This window comes from Bos grunniens, chromosome 1 (genome assembly GCF_055505025.1).
Source record: "Bos grunniens cultivar Pamir isolate PY7600 chromosome 1, Bosgru_T2T1.0, whole genome shotgun sequence".
Classification (NCBI taxonomy): Eukaryota; Metazoa; Chordata; class Mammalia; order Artiodactyla; family Bovidae; genus Bos; species Bos grunniens.
In genome coordinates, this window is record NC_141165.1 from 6592686 (window position 1) to 6609969 (window position 17284).

The window sequence follows — 17284 nt, forward strand, 5'->3', positions numbered from 1 at the left end:
GGTGTAAAATTGCTATAGAAACTTGGAGATGCTCACAGTCAATATCTGGATATACCACGATGGGCAGAAAGCTCAGGAACTGGTACCCATCCCGGGGGCCACACTTGGAGTAGCACTGTCTTCTGGAAGAGATGAGGCATCCCCAGGATTTATTTTTTTGAGGGGGTCCCTCATTCTCCTGATTGCCACTCACCCCATTGGCAGCCTAGAGACTGGAGCCTGCAGCTGGTGGGACCCATGGTCCAGACCCCCTCTTGGCACCTCTGAGGCTCAGCAGCCTGTGACCCTGAGTTTGATTCCCAGTGGTGACAGTGATCTTACCTCACCGCATGGGCTCCCGGGATCTCAGCTCAGGGTCCACAGCATGATGGGGTGGGTGGGGGGACACATGGGTCCCACTCTGTCATCCCAGGCTCTGGGTCGTGGGAGCTTCCACATCTCTCGTTAGGAATTGGGGTCCAGAACCCCGTTTTCCCCATGCTTGGCCTTATCTCCATGCGTCTTTGTGCAGAAGGCGATGGGGACCCAGACTTTCTCATCTATGAGTCCTCCATTTGTCTCTCATTAATCAGAGAGGGCCTCAGAAGGGAGGTAGGCTCTCCCTTATATTATGCTTTGCCCTTCTGAACCCAAGTGCGTGTTAGTTGTTCAATTGTGCCCAGCTCTTTGCAACCCCATGGACTGTATCTCGCCAGGCTCCTCTGTCCATGGGATTCTCCAGGCAAGAACCCACTGGAGTGGGTTGCCATTCCCTTCTCTAGGGGATCTTCCTGACCCAGGGGTTGAACCCTGGTCTCCTGCATTGCAGGTGGATTCTTTACCACCGAGCCACTAAAGAAGCCCCTGGAACTCAAATGCCCTGTGAAGTCCTGATGACAAATAGGACTCTAGCCTCTGGCACCATGGGAGGACTCCCAAGAGGGGTGCTCCAGGCCTGTGCAGTGCACGAAAGTGCTGAGACTCTTTGAAAAGACCTGGAGACTAGAAAAGACTTCTAAGACTTTAGAAAAGACTTAGTAGACTTAGAAGAGACTCCTGTCCTGCTCCTTTAGCTCACTTGCATGTTGGAATCTTCCACGTTTAGTGTCTTCTGCAATAAATAAATCCTAGTCTGCTTCTCTCCATGCAAGTAAGCAGATATAGAGGTGAATAGCTTGCCCTTCGTCAGGTGTGTTCATGATTTTCAAATTCTCACCTGGACCTGGTGACATCTAGAAATGCATTTGAAATCTACCCAGTGGGCAAGTCGGGCTCCTGAAGCTTCCTGAAGCCAGCTGTGGTATGAGGAGGCGAAGGCTCTTTGGCTAGATGGTACTCAGTATAGTGCCAAGGAATAGATCAGCAGTTAGGACACAGCTCTAGTGGCCAGATGCTATAAAACCTCGAGCGAGAGGCCTGGACCCTGGGCACAGACAAAGCCGATGTCCATGGAAGCTGTTATGACTCAGTGTGGCCCATGATAACTTTAGCTATGGGCCAGGTGATGGGCAGGTTCGACGATCGATTCTTCTTAAGTATTTCTTACTGAGTTTCAATGTGTGAATGATGCAATTACAAGAAATCGGTGCTGTCCCAGGGTTGGGAAGGCCTGCCATAGGGGAAGAATTAGATTAGGCTCAGGTCTAGCCAAGACAAATTCAGAATGAGACTTTGAATAAAGAATGGTGATAAGCTGGTCACAGCGTGAAAACTCCCAAGATCTGGGTCTGAGTCTTGATTCACTTTGGAGCCCTTTGAACTTGGAGTGTCTCCAGACTTGTTACTACTACCCAAATAACTGAAAGGTACCTGTATAATAAACATGTCTGTAAGAGCTTAGTAAATGCTAGACCGCAATGAAGATGGGAAGGACATTCCAGGAAATGGGGACAAAATGAGGACGAAATCGCAATGTTCTTGGCTTTGGGGGCTGAGTGAAGATTGACACTCAACACAGAGAGAGGTCAGTCTGGCCAGACAACTGTTCTGGGGGACAAAGTTCATCTTTGAAGTGTGTTTTCTAGAATTATTTCAGTAGAGTGAGATTCTGGACTTCCTGCCTTATCCGTGGAATGACTGTCATTTCAACAGCTGTCATCGTCAATCCTGGAGGTCCACACCAACAACCTGGGGTGACTCAAACATCGTCTCAGTCCACAGACCTGCCTGTCGTCCAAGATTCTGATTCACTTGGTCTGAGCTGCAGTCCGAAGGATGGAGTTATTTTTGAAGCTGCCAGGTGAGTTTGACAGTGGAAGCAGGACTCTGATCACTGCTGTAGAGACTTCATTTTTCTGCCCACACCAGGACTCATGATTAAGGAAACCTCTGCCCAGAGGGTGGTGCTCTCACAGCATGGGTGCATGGGGGAGAAGAAGGAGGTGTGTGCGTAGGGTTTATTGAAGAGAGATGTGATTTCTAATAGGTGTCTTCAATCAATTAATTAAACAGTCACAATGCTTTCAAACTGTGGTGCTGGAGAAGACTCTTGGGAGTCCCTTGGACTGCAAGGACATCCAACCAGTCAATCCCTAAAGGAAATCAAACCTGACTATTCTTTGGAAGGATGGATGCTGAATCTGAAGCTCCAGTACTTTGGCCACCTGCTGTAAAGAACTGACTCATCTGAAAAGACCCTGATGCTGGGAAAGACTGAAGGCAGGAGGAGAAGTGGACAACAGAGGATGAGATGATTGGATGGCATCATTGTCTCAATAGACTCGAGTTTGTTCAAATTTTGGGAGACAGTGAAGGACAGGGAAGTCTCGAGTGCTGCAGTCCTTGGGGTCACAAAGAGTCAGACACAACTGAGTGACTGAACAATAGCCACAGCAATGTTAAAAAGCAGGGAAATAAAAATGAATAACCCAGATTCTTCCCTCGGAGGTCCTGTGTTTAGCCTATTTGGGAATCATCCACTCCAATAGCCTCAGTTGATAGATAATAACATTTGAGGCTTCAGTCAAGAGACCGTGACTTGCCCAAGGTCATAAGGCTGACAAGTGCTGGATTCCTGTTCTCACACAATTGTCTGTGCATTTTATCCGAAACAGACTGTATATCCATTTAAAGTATATCAGGTCACCCATAACCACAAAATAATCAGTTACTATCCTGGAATGCAAAGCAAAGTCATTAAGATAATGGTTTTATTTGCATCGAGGCACTGTTATGCCAAGGTCTTTGTCGTTGTTACTGTTCAGGCACTAAGTTGTGTCCGATTCTTTGCTATCCCATGGACTGCAGCACGCCAGGCTTCCCCGTCCCCCTCTATCTCCCAGAGTTTGCCCAAGTTCATGACCATTGAATCAGTGATGCCATCCAACCATCTCGTCCTCTGTTGCCCTCTTCTCCTATGGTCTTTATCAATATACAGAAAAATCACCGAGATACTGTATGGCACGTGGAACTTGGCTCAATGTTACGGGGCAGGCTGGATGGGAGGGGAGCTTGGGGGAGAATGGATACACGTATTGGAGAAGGAAATTGCAGCCCACTCCAGTATTCTTGTCTGGGAAATCTCATGGACAGAGGAGCCTGGCGGGCTACAGTCCGTGGCGTCGAAAAGAGTCAGACAGGACTTAGCAGCTGAACAACAACAACGGGAGTCCATGTATATGTATGGCTGAGTCCCTTTGTCGACCACCTGAACTAGCACAACATCACTAATCAGCTATACCCCAATCCAAAATAAAAAGTTTAAAAACAAGCGAACAAAAATAAAACGATTCCCTGGATCCTCAAAAAAAAAAAAAACAATCACTGAGAAGAAATTATGTCAGTTTTCTAAACATACAACTATTTTCACACCCATGAGTCAATCACATTGATGAAAACGTATGACAAAAGCATGCATTGATGGAGGGAGTGTCATGGCAGGTATGTGAAGCTCACAAGCAGATCAGTTTAATCATCAGAAGAGCCGCGGCAGATCTCCTGATGCGCTTTGTGTAACTCCATTGAAGAAATGCAAATACAGCGTCCCGATCCATTTCGTATAACCTTTGTCACCAGTGTTCACTGACAGATGTACAATGTGTTTCCCATCAAGTCATCGTGTGCATTATGCAAGTTGATAGGAATTATGCATTATGCAATTTTACGGAGCAGTTTGTGGTCACCACGTGTGATTAAGAACTGCTGTGCGCACTGCAGACTCTAACTGCATCCGACAGCGATCGAAAAAGCGCTTCACAGGGTAAGAGTGTTGCAGGAGATTCGTCCGTCGGGAAGGGCCAAGGACGAGTGAAACTGACTGCTTAGCGGCTGATGATAAAAATCAGGATAAGGACCGGCGTGCTTCTGTGGTGGGCTGAAGACTCTCTCAAGAGAATCTCCACCTCTGTCCTTCCGTGTTCACTTATGATCAGCAAGGGGAGTCCGGGAACAGGATGAGGACCGTGGTGGGGAGAGGGGCCAGGGGAAGCTACGTGTAGAACCCCAACCTGAGTTCTTACCCCTGTTCTCCTCCCTGTCCTAGCTCAGACTGGCTCCAGGGGAATGAGAGGAGCCTCATCCGATCCACCTCCAGGATGAACAGGAGGTCCCAGTTGATCGAGTGGAGGCTGTGGGAGAGGGGTTCAGGGCAGCCCGAGAAACACTGAAGGTGCTCAGGGCATGAACACCAGGCAGTGGCCAGGAGCTGAACCATGCGGGCTGTGTGTTCTCCCAAACGGAGGCTGTCCTTCAGAGGGGCTTTCTGCCGGGTCTGAGCTCACCCAAGGCATGGAAAGTGTCAGTGCGGGGGAACCTCCCTCCAGCACCTCCTTTAAAACCGAATCTGAGGCTTCCTTCCCTGTGAGTCCTTCCAGAGGAGGGGCACCCTCCCCTTTCCACATATAATGCGCAGAACTGCTAAGCCATAAAGTGAGCTCAAAGACGCTCCCTGCAAAGACTACAAAAACCAGACCTACAAAATGATAACCAGGAGTTTATAACTCATAACTCCACGCACGTGATCTTGAACAGGGAAGGCTTTTTGAACTGCAACCTTTACATCCCAATCCAATAGTTCTTTCGGCTTTGAAATGTCCACAATCTGAATTTTATAGGGATTACTTTTTATTATAGGTAGAGCAATTAAATCTCCATATTGAAGGATGTAAACCTTTTAAGGCCCTTCTCCAAGTATCAAAAGAAAAGGAGGCTTATATTTAACAGGTGTGACAACCCAATGCAGGACATTTCATTGACCAAGAGCTTGACGTTCTCCAGTAACAAATACTTAAATTAATCCGAAACATCTTTCAGATAAAAGGGATTTCAGAAAGAATTAAGTCGACCACAAAACTTTATACAGAAAGATCATCTCATGTATGAAATACTTAAAAATGCTAATTCTTGAGGAATGTGTCAAGGGGTGTTTTTATAAAATCTTTCCTTTTAAATTATATTTTATGAACTTTAAATGATCGTATTTCCTATCTGTCCCATAGCATAGATAATGAACGTGTCTTCATTACTTGTATCCTGTTGACCTTTCAAATTAATTAACTGGTGGAAATTGCCCTTGACCTTGATTATGGCCCAGACTGAAGGGAGTGCTCTGGTAGAGGGTAAGATTAGATCATATGAGAGAAAAAATTTCCTAACTGCAACTGCAAGATACAATCAGTTGGAGGAGATGGTGTCCTAACTTTGCAAAACTCTGAGATTCTTGGTTCTAAGATTTTTCACTGTTAATAGACTCAGCTTTGAAAGTGGTCTCAGTATGAGGTTTTGTTTTTTACAAAACAATTCTCTCCCCCTTCTCCTCCCCTCTCCCCGCTCCTCTGGAAAATGTGTGAGGTGGGCATGTTTGTGACGCCTTTCTCTGTGGGGTGTATTTTGAGGAAGGGGAGAAAAGTATCAAAAGGGAGCCACAGATAACATTGGTTCAAATATTGTGTTTTTTCTGAACTCATGTTTTTTTCTGTTCTCAACAGTGGCAACCTGGATTGTTGAAGTCATGCTTGGCTATTAAAGTACAGTTCTTTATTCATAAAGCAGGCTCCCCTGTTAGCAGTATTACTAACATACTAACATAGTATATTACTTCCAGTATTGTTCTATCCTATCAGAGTACTCGGTCCTACTGATGATGTTGAAGGAACTTGCTAGGGTCATGTTGTATTATGAAGCAGAGTCATTGCTAGGGGCTCCTGATCTCAGTGGTCAGGGGGAGAAATGATTCACTTTAAAGCACTCCCCTAAATCATAAAGGTGGCTTCTCGGGTGACTCAGTGGTGAAGATCACCAGCAATGCAGATGTGGGTTTGACCCCTGGGTCGGGAAGACCCCTTGGAGAAGGAAATGGCAATCCATCCCAGTATTCTTGGCTGGGAAACCCCATGGCAGAGGAGAGTCCATGGGGTCTTGAAGAACTGGATGTGACTTAGCCACCAAACAACAGAATCTTAAGGGCTCCCTGTGGCGTGTTGGATGTGAATGGCCAAGAGCAAGATTTCTAAATACAGCCAGGTTGCTTGGATGCGGGGCTTCTTTGGAGAATAGCTCTAAAGAAAAGAAACCAAAATATGCAATTAAGGGGGAAGGCAGGTTGGATATTTTTTAAGATCTCGTGAACGGCAGTGACACTTCTGTGCTCCTACTGTTCTGTGTTACTACTACCGACGGAGCAGTTCAAAGGAGTCAGTCAATTTTGCAAATGACGATTCTAGCACAGACTGTAAAAACTGATATGGTCCTATTACTGAGATGCACATTTCAGTATGCATTCTGCTTTTTGTACCAGGACCTCGGAGAGAAAAGGACTGCATGCTTCTCAGAAACTTGGTCTGTTTTCGATATTTCCTTTTTATTGGTATCTTCTGCCCACCTATGGAGAGGTGGGCTTGTGTCCCATATGCAGTGGTGTGCCTGTTTGTCCAAGAAATTTCCTAGGAATGCATTTGTAGCTTGTGAGGCTTGTCTGTTTAAAAGAGAAACACTTCCTCGGAGAGGGTGGAGTGGTAGATTTTCGTATCAATGATCTCATTTTGGCATCTGTAGGGTTAAAGAACCTCTCAGAATCTATAGGTCCTAGAGAAGGCGGTTTCTAAACTCCGCTGCTTCTTTAGACTCATCCTATTTCCCCCCTCAGCAAACAGGAACTAGAGCACTAAAGGGCTTTTTTTTTTTTTTTTTAATTGGAACGTGTGTAGGGAGGGGGCATACTCTTGATGCCCACTTACAACCCTGAGCCTGACCCAGACTTGGGGGTCTCCGTGTGTTTTTTCTTCCCTCTCTCTCTCTCTCTTTTTTTCTATTATTTTGGCAGACTTTTTGGAATGTCTGGGAGCTAAGGGCTTTGCTTCATGGAGCAGAATTCTGAAGCAAGAGAAAGAGAAAGTTATAGACTAAACCACAGAAATGTAAACACGTCTACAGCTAAAATAACTCCACTTTCATTGAAAACACTCCTCCTTCACAATCAGACTTCTGTGTGCTATGGTCAATAAAACGGCATGTTAATAGCGACCAATTAATAGATTATGTTGCCCGGCCTTAAAAGTTGAGGGAGTTTTAATTATTATTTTTCAAATTAAAGGAGTGCTTATTTCGCTCCCTTCCCTTGGGGTTGCGGCGGGGGTGGTGGGGGGGCGCGACTTAGCTTTCTTTCTGGCTGTTTGCTGAAATTCTTGGCTGTTAAAAAGTTTGGAGAGGGAGAGACACGAGTAGTTTTCACTTGGTTGGAAGGGGAGAGCCTGCAAGGGAAGGGTCTGGGATGAATTCCTAGCTATCACGCTGGACAGTCGTGACGGTGCCCGCGGGACATGGTCGAAGAGAGGCAGCACCCAGGTAAGCGCGGTTTTGAAGTCAGAATTCCCTTATAAGCTGTAACATCTGGAGGGCTTCAGAGCCGCCGGACCGGAGGAGCCAAACCTCGCGCGCGGCTCCCCCTTTCGGAGGCGGCGTCTTGGGGACACCCTGCTGCCGAGGGCTGCTGTCCCTGCGTCTGTCGGGCCCGCCCGGCGGTCTCCCGGACGGCTCGGCATCCTAGCGGCTGCGCCCCGCGCCTCCGGAGCCCCTCCACCCTGGCCCCAGGCTCTCAGGACGCGCACCAGGTAGTGACTCCAGGTGTGACCGAAGCCGGTGGCACCCGGCATCGCCGTCTCTTAATTTGAGGGCGACGTTTATGTCAATTCTCAGCAGCATCCGTGGCAGCCCCAGAGGTCATTTTCACCTTCTTCCGACACAACCGGTTTGAACTTTTATTATTTGTAATGTGTGTAACGGTTGAGGCGGGGGAAAAAAATCACTTCTAAGTTCCGAGGAGGAAGCACTTCCGCGGCATCTCCCACCGCTCGGCCCTCGCCTGCCCCAGCCTGTGCTCGGCTTCTCGCTCCTCTCCGCTCCTGGACGCGCGTCCTGGTTCTCCTCCCGCCGCCGCCCGGGCCGGGACTCTGGCTCTCCGGTCCCAGGCTCCGCTCCTCCCCTTTCTCCCCCTCCTCCTCGCCGTCCTCCTCCTCTTCCTCCTCGGAGCCGCCCGCCGCGTCCCCAAAGCCCGGCAGTGTCCGGACCTGCCCACGCCGCCGCGCTCCTTGGCCCCAGGGCGCGCCCCCCGGACACGCGCGCTGGGCTACCCACGCGCGCCCCCCGGACACGCGCGCGCCGCGTCCACGCGCCCCCCGGACGCGCACGCACAGAATCCACGAGCCCCTGGACACGCGCGCGCGCGCGGATACCCAGGCGCACCTGGACACGCGCGCTCGCGCCCCGCGCGCCACCCCCGCCCCCGCCCCGCCCCGCCCCGCCCCCGGCGCGCACTCCCGGATCTGGAGCCGCGCGTCGGGGCGGCAGCCCTGCTCGGCGATTGGCGGGAGCCGGGGCCTCCGGGAGGCCGGCGCCCACACCATGGGCTGAGCCCGGCGGCGCCCAGGGACTCAGTGCCGCCCGGCTCGGCGGCGGCCCCAGTCAGGCACGCGCGCCGGCACACGCGGGCGCGGACACGCGCGGACACCCACGTGCGCAGCGCGCCCTCCCCCGACGGCGGCGCTCGCTTCTCGGTAAGTCCCGCGCCTCGCGCGTCTTGCCCGGCTCCCGCGGCGGGGACGGTGGCGGCCGGGTGACCCAGCTCTTCCGACGGCGCCGGGACGGATGGGGTGTGTGACGCCGGGAGGGCCGGTCCGTCGTTGCCCGGGTCCTGGGGAGGCGCGCGCGCCCCGGCTACCCGCGAGGGCTGGGGAAGCCGAGCGCGGGAGCTTCGTCTGGGCTCTCAGCGAGCGATGATTTGTTGTTGTCTGGAGTGGAAATAAGGCTTGAATGAAAGCCCACGCTCGGCTGAGAGTCGATACCAGGTGTGGGCTTGGCTGTCGCTGCCCGTTCAGTCCTTCCGTGGGTGGAATCGCCCTCCGACGGCACCCTCACCGCGCTCTCCCGGACCTCAGCTTCCTCTCTTTTCTCTGCATCTCTGTCTTTTCCCCTTCTGACACCTCGGCCTGCAGCTGTTACGTTTATGTGCTCCCCCGTTTACCGCTTACTGGGGACACTTGGCATATTTAAAAATTATACGTGTATCTCTCAGCAAGCCTTGTTGGTTTCTGTCTGAAATACGACGTCCTTGGACCACAGCTATATGTTGTCTAGGTATTTTACAAAAGGTACCACCTAGAATTATTTTTAACATTTTAAAGGATTTAGATGCTATTGTTAACAGCAGACTACACTGCCTCATAAATGGATAAACAGTTTTAATGCAGGTGTGAATGTAATGCACTTCTTCGTTAGGATGATGATAGTTTCGTTATCCTTTCCAAAGCAACGTATTCTTAAGTGCCACAGCTTTCCCACCATGCGTGTTTCTGGAGCTTCTGTAGTTCAGAAAACTTTCAGTGTGACTTAAGAAACAATTTTAGTCTTCCCCTAGTGACATACACGGGGCATAGAGGTTATTTATTTTTTTCAGCATTTTCAGTTCTCTGCAAATAGCTTAGAGCCCTTGACCGGCCTCAGCTACCCTCACCTTATCACCGGGAGGACTGTCACAGTCCTGGGGTTAACCCTTGCTGTGCTGGCGGCACCTCGCACTGGCTCTCTCAGTGGGAAGAGTGGGCAATAGAAGTTGTATGAAAACCCTAGCCAGATGAATTAATTCATCATATGTCAAATTATGAATGAGCTAACCATGCCATTGAAATGGCAGTTCTAGGGGAAACAGGATGAGCTGTGCAAACCTGTGGCTACTACTGCAAAGTTTTCTAATTCTGAAGAAAGGCTTTGTTGAGTGCTAGACACATCACAGATCCTCTCGTGGTCTGGTAACCCAGGCTTCCATTTGAATCAATAACTTGCATAGTACACTAAACTAGCAAACGGGTTTTATGTCTCTTTGAATTATTTGTTTAAGGATATATAATTCCAGCTACGCTTAAAATGTTGGTTTCCCTTCTATCACTGTATAGTTATTTTCCTGTTAAAAATGAGGGGTAGCATTGTGATATGTTGTTTTCCATGTATCTATTCTCTTATGATGAGTTCTTGGTTATTTAGTCTAAAGTGCCTTCTTTAGGTAAATTTTTGAAAATTCTTGGTTGCCATTTGATTATGTAATGGGGCTGCATGTACACGTCTTTATAAGCTTTGCCCCCGGCCACTTCTTAGGTTTTGTTTTGGTATTAAGAATCTTATTGCGTTTCTAATCTCATAAGATCAGCTCATTTATTTGTGGTAGAGGCTGAGACCCCAGTGGGGTGCCAGATATATAAATAAGAAGTAAAGCCTGTTTGAAAGATGTCAACTTTGATTTTGAACTTAAGTACTATTCTAAAATTTTATGCATTGTGCATATATGGAATATATCATATTTTATAAGTAGGTAATGGGAGACTTTCAACTTTTTTTCTAACATTAATATCAGGTCTAGTTTTTCCTTGTTACCTGTCCTTAAACACAACAAAAATAAATAAAAGGAGGATTTGTTTCTTCACAAGACAGAGGAACTAATGTTCCAAAGATCTTTTCCTATTCCCCAGTGAAAAACTGGAGCAGGTCAGTGTCAATCATATGATACGGAGGGTGGGGAGACAGTGTCATGTTGAATAAATGTTGGTGCCGCCTGCTCTTTCATAGAGCTCGGTTCAGGAGGTGTCGACAGAGAGATACCCCCCCTTCTAAGGAGGCTGCTGGGGCCTAGGACCTGAGATGTGGTCCCCGTAACTGAGATCAGAAGGAAGTCATTATGAGCAGAGTCCTGGCCTTGTGGCGCTGAGAGGCAGGTTTGTGTTTCAAGTGGGCGCTGGTCTCTCTAAACGCAGGTCTCTTTCCACCTCCTGGCTTGGTCACCCTTTGCATCTCAGGGCCAAGATTTTCCAGGCGAGGAGGAGAATTCCATTTTCTTTCCCCAAAGGGTAAGGACACGTGGGCATTCCCAGGATATATCATCCTTTAAAATACAACTTTTCTTTTATCATATGCCTGTACCTTGAATTTGAAACTCTTCAAACCTTTGGAGTTGCAAAGGTTCAAGTGTTTTGGGATATAAGAGGGATTCAAGTGTTTTGGACATGGTTGCAGCAGATTTTGATACCTGGTGGAAGCAGTGGGTGTTCGAGTTTGGTAACCGTGTCTGTTAAAGTCCCTGGGGGGACTTTGAAAGTCCCTGAAGTAGCTGGTGACCCTTAGCCACGAGGTCTCCTAGACTTCCCTGTATTGTTGACGTCATGAGGGCATCCTCCTTGGTCCTGTTTGTGCCCTCACTCGGCTCAGGAGCAGTTCATTGGCTGGACATTGTGCATGGTCAGTATATATCTTCTCACATTCATAGATTCAAGGCCGTCGTTCTGTGGATAAAAACAACAGAAGTCTCCAGTGGTTGGGCTATCATCCACCCCAATTTTTCAAAATGACCAGGGGGAAATGTTGCCCTCTTAACTTTTTACCTTTTTTACTTTCAAACATTTGAGTATTTAAAAGAGAGAGGATTTGGTGCTTTGCTTTGGCAGCACTGCAGATCCAGTGAAGGTAGTGAAGTGATCTAAAGGCAAGTGGTCTAAAATTACTTTGCTAAATTTAAGTGTAAGTGAGATGTCGACAGCACCAAGTAATTAAAGGGTGCACCTAAAAATGGAATGCTGGGTCTGAATTTTAGATTTAAAGTAACTTTTAAGTTCTTCTATTTTGACAGTGGCATGTCATCATCTGGAAGACCCTGATTGCGTATGAGAAACCGTAATTTAACAATGAAAGTAGGGGGTTCAGTTACCTTGACTCGGTGCATGGTCAGAAGCCTGAGCAAAGGAAGTTGAGTTCTGTGCCTTTTTTTTTTTTTCTGTTTCAGAATGACCGTGAGTGAAGCTGGAAATATCCTTAAAGTGTGTAAAATAGACCTTTTGAGTTAATTTATCACCTCTGAAAATCATAACCCTGGAGAAGTTGATGGGAGATCTGATCTAGCATAAAGCATTAGCATGTCTAAGGGCTTTGAAAAACCAAGTGTTGTAGCTGCTTCCTGTTTGAGCATACCATCTAATTTTGAACTGTTTTAGTGGGAATGAGATGTTCACACGTCAGTGTCTCACATGGGATTCCTTATAGTGCTACTGTTATTTCAATAACTGTTCCCCCAGGAAAACCTACTCTGGGACAGAAAAGCAGCCCTCTGATAGGAAGGAAAACATAAATCATAAAAAAGAAAAAAAGAAAACATAAAGAATGGTTAAAAGAAAAAAAAAGGGAAAAGAAAAACAGTCACATTTACGGTGATTTTTCAAAACCAAGAAACCCTTACTTTCGCTTGATGAAGGGCTTGGCAGAGGTTCCCAAACCTTCATTTAAAAGCGAAGAAGGGTGTTTGCCCCGCAGTCTGAGTGCAGGGATGAACCCGCCTTGTCGTATTTCCACCGAACGGTTCTCCGTTCCCGGTGGGGAGATTCGTTCTCTCCGTGACGGAGTGGAAATGTGGGTTATGGATTTTTTGGGAGCTTTACAAAAGTAGTCAAGCTGGGAAGTAAAAGACGTGTGTGCACATTTTTCTTGTGCTCTGGGCTGGGAGGTTTGTGTTGCCACCTTTGGGGCAGGAGCACTTTTGTGAACAGTCGTCAGCAGCCTTGTGGAGGTGGATTCGGGCTGTGGGCTGTGCCTTTCTGCGTGAACTGAGCTGCATGTCAGGCTATGTGTCTTCTGAACCGCGGGGCAAACCCAGGATCTTACAGTGTCTGTTAACGACCTGTTGCCTTCATGGAATCGATGGATTGGATCAGGCAATGGAAAAGCGCTGTTCCCTTCCCTCTGTGCTGCCCCTGCTTGGCGTTCTGCGCCTGCTGAAGCCAGTAGGATTCTCAGGCTTTTGAGAAGAGATTGAAAGAAGCTGTAATGAGGAGCCTGGAGGGAGGGAGGGGACCTTGGTGATACCTTGGGAGCCTGGGAGTCTTACATGGAACCTACCAAGAACTAAGCTAGATGTAAATAATATTTGAAGTCTGTGCTAGTAATGTGAAATGTTTGGAAACACAAACCATGCACACTTACCATCTCAACATAAAACCTGAAATTAAATATTAGAAAGTTGAGATTTCTTTTATTGGGAAACAAGGTAAAAAAGCATTTTGAAAGGATATCAATGGGTGACTTAGGAACATTTTAAGAAGACCTCGTTTGAAGAAGAATGGAGTCTCATTAAAATCACATGCAACCTCACAAAGCTGATGCGAGCCCTCTGCAGGATTTACAAATTTGAGTCTATGATTGCCTCAAATTCAAACATGTCTTGTGCAAGCCTGGCTCTTTTTGGAGTGCAAGTTACTGCAGCAAGAAGACAGAATAAGCAAAAATGGAGGAAAAAAAAATTTGCTTCTTCAGTATCCAGAAGTACTTCCTAGTCTGTTTGATCCTGGCAGGAAATTTTACTTCACTCCAGGGTTTTAAAACAGAAATAATGACAATGAGGATCAGACCCAGGGAATATGGTGAGTCTTTTCTGGAGAAAGGGGTGTTAGGTCTGCATATTACCTGTGTTTAGGTTCTGAAACTCCACCCCAAACCCTGCCATTCAAACAGAAAAGCGATTGTTGCTTGCTGCTTTCTGGGTCAAACAGAGAGGGTTTTAACAGCTGGAATGGGATCAGGTCTGAAAGCAGTTTATAATCCTATTTCATGATAGACTTCGAGGGATTTTTGCAGCTTTGTAAGACTTGTAAATATAGATGATTAAACAGAACACTCTTAAGAGCAGTTTCTCCTGTGTAATGTACACCCAAATTGAAAACTGGAGGTAAGTCCAGAAAATCACCCTATAAGCATGTAGAAGCCACAGTCAACTACCAGGAGGCAGAAAGGGGTTATGTCTGTGTAAAGGCTAAGATTGCATTTGCAGTTACGTTTTGCAATTACGTTTTTCTCTGCAAACGTGAAGTACTATACCATGTTGAATTTTGTTTATTACATTTAAACAACCTGGAAACACATTTCCCTATCAGAATTTATTGATTACCTATTAAATGAGAGCACAGTCCTAAGAGATGGGAACGTGGATCACAGAGAGACTAAGACACTGGACATACCTACAGATTAGAAAAACAACTGCAAATGTAATGGAAAAGCCACAACATTCCAGAGCTCGCCTGTCCGCCGACTCTGGCTGCTGGTGTCCTGCCTGGGTTATTCTTTGCTCAACTAGTTGTACGGACAACATGCAAACAAAATTGTAGCCCCTTTCACTCCAAATAGCTAATGGCATTCACCCTGAACGCAGCATCCCTGGGATAAATGTCCACGGGTGGAAATTCACACAGGAAAGTCAGGGAGTGCTGAGAGGGCAGAGGCGTGTTCGAGGTCAGATTTGACCTAGGCTTGGAAGGTTCAGGATTCTGGCAGAGGAGGGGCATTCTGAGTCACGGCAAGGCAGGTGCCAGGAAGAGAGGAGGCGGGCAGGCTGACCTTTCAGTGCACAGCCCTGTGGGGAAGCCTCAGGTCAGGCCTTCAGGAGCTGAAATCTACGAAGGTGCATGCGCTGTGGAATCTAGAAGGGCGATGAAGGCTCAGGCCACATGTCTAGAGAGAGGTGGATGCACCGCCATAGAGACTAGAAAGGGGTGAGCGCACAGGCCGTGGGATCTAGAAAGGGGTGAGCGCACAGGCCATGGGGTCTAGAAAGGGGTGGATGCACAGCCATAGAATCTAGAAAGGGGTGAATGCACAGGCCGTGGGGTCTAGAAAGGGGTGAACGCACAGGCTGTGGGTTCTAGAAAGGGGTGAATGCATAGGCCGTGGGATCTAGAAAGGGGTGAGCGCACAGGCCATGGGTGGGGTCTAGAAAGGGATGAACACACAGGCCGTGGGGTCTAGAAAGAGGTGGATGCACAGCCATAGAATCTAGAAAGGGGTGAACGCACAGGCCGTGGGTTCTAGAAAGGGGTGAGTGCACAGGCCGTGGGGTCTAGAAAGGGGTGAACACACAGGCCGTGGGTTCTAGAAAGGAGTGAGCGCACAGGCCGTGGGTGGGTTCTAGAAAGGGGTGAACGCACAGGCCATGGGTGGGGTCTAGAAAGGGTGAGTGCACAGGCCGTGGGGTCTAGAAAGGGTGAACGCACAGGCCGTGGGGTCTAGAAAGGGTGAACGCACAGGCCGTGGGTGGGGTCTAGAAAGGGGTGAGCGCACAGGCCGTGGGTGGGGTCTAGAAAGGGATGAATGCACAGGCCATGGGGTCTAGAAAGAGGTGAGCGTACAGGCCGATGCCAGTGTTGGGTTCAGCAGAGCCGCCTGCTTGAATGAGACCAGTGTGACAGTGAGCCAGGGCGCTGGGCTCTGCAGTGTGGGGGGCAGTGGTCCCTAGGGGGTGCTCAGGTGCTCTGTGGGCCCCATCAGAGGCCACCCTCGCACCTGCTGTGGGTCAGTGCTGGGGAAGTTTGTATCTCGTCCACAGGTCCTTCTCTCTCACAGCCTTTGGGGAGAGCTTCGTTTTTCGTCTCAGCTTCAGGAGCAGCTGTGTGAGTTGGGTGCCGGCCAGCGTGGAGGCCTGCGTGTGCCCAGCTCCGGCCTGGGTGCAGGACCCCGTGGCCTGCGTGGTGGACAGCTGAGTTCTGAGCAACTCCTCCTGTTCTTTCCCTTGGTTCCCTTTAGTCTCAGCTCTGCTGTTTACTTAGCATCTACTTCAGAATTTAAAGCAAAACAAAACAAATCCTTGTCATATCATGTGTATCCTTGTGGATCGCTTTCAGTCCTTCTACAGGACAGGGTAGGGTATAAATAAAATAATAAACTAATCCCCATCATTAGAGTCAGACAAAAAGTAATCTCGACCATGCCAGAGGAAGATCAGAAAACACTTCCCAAAGGTCGGGCTGCACCAGGGCAGATCATAGCTCTGGTGGGCCGGATGGGGGTGAGGGCCCCCCGCTCCCATCATGGGCGGCTGCCTGGGGCCACCCCCAGGCTTGGGGTGTGGGACGTGCCATCTGGGAACTGGGTGACACCTTGGTGGGTGCTGGAAAGGCCCGACCTCTGGCATTGGAAGGACTGATATAAACGCCTCTGGCAGGAACCCAAGTGTGAATTAAAAGGTAGCGAGTGGGGCTTCCCAGGTGGCCCAGTGGTTGAGCATCTGCCTGGCAGTGCAGGGGACACCAGGTTGATCCCGGGTCTGGGGAGGATCCCACCTGCTGCTGAGGAACTCAGCCCAAGAGCCTCAGCTGCTGAGCCCGAGCCCACGCGCTGTGACACCATGCACCGTGACAACCACGCACCGTGACAATCACATGCTGTGACACCATGCGCCGTGACAACCATGCGCTGCAACCACGCGCCCCCCAGAGCCTGTGCTCTGTAGCCAGAGATGCCGCCGCAGTGAGCAGCCCACGCGCTGCTGTGAAGAGTAGCTCCTGCTCACTGCATCGAGAGAACCTGTGTGCAGCAACCAGTGCAACCAAAAATAAATAAATCTTAAAAACAACAAAAAGAAGTAGGGAATAAAGGAATCCTGCCAAAGGGGAGGGAGATGTGATGTTTGTTTGGAGCATGCTCGCTGACCTGGACTGCCCACCAGATGGTGCAGACGTGGGAGCCCTGTTGCTCTGGGGTGTCCTCACCACGGCTCTGTGAGGGCGGGGGCTTTATTGACCCCATCTTCCAGAGTAGCAGAGTGAGGCTCCCGAGTGATCGGCGTGGCCAGAGTTACCCAGATGGTCAGAGCCAAGGCAGAGGCAGAACACAGCTGGGGGATCGGCTTTGGATCTCTGGTGCCGCCAGGAGTTCTCTGGGTCAGAGCAGAGGGTCCACTTCCAGAAGTGACGACGGGAAGCGGGCAGGTGACGTGGGGACTGGGAGGATGGGAGGTCAGAGGGTGCCGGGTGGGGGGAGTAGAACGCGAATCTCATGTGTAGCTTGTAGCTTT

The 17284-nt window shown here is 48.9% G+C and overlaps 1 protein-coding gene across 4 annotated transcripts in view; it reads left to right on the plus strand.

The window, feature by feature from the left end:
• Positions 1–7651: 7651 nt before the first annotated feature.
• The window catches only part of ERG (ETS transcription factor ERG), a 315894-nt gene continuing 306261 nt past the window's right edge, over positions 7652–17284 (plus strand). For 2 of the 4 annotated variants that reach the window (XM_086401984.1, XM_086402384.1), the window contains exon 1: positions 8841–8966. The gene's annotated coding sequence lies outside the window, so the exon portion shown is untranslated. Of the gene's footprint in view, positions 7759–8839; positions 8967–17284 lie in introns of those variants that run through there. The other 2 variants (XM_086402063.1, XM_086402647.1) reach the window with 2 other exon arrangements.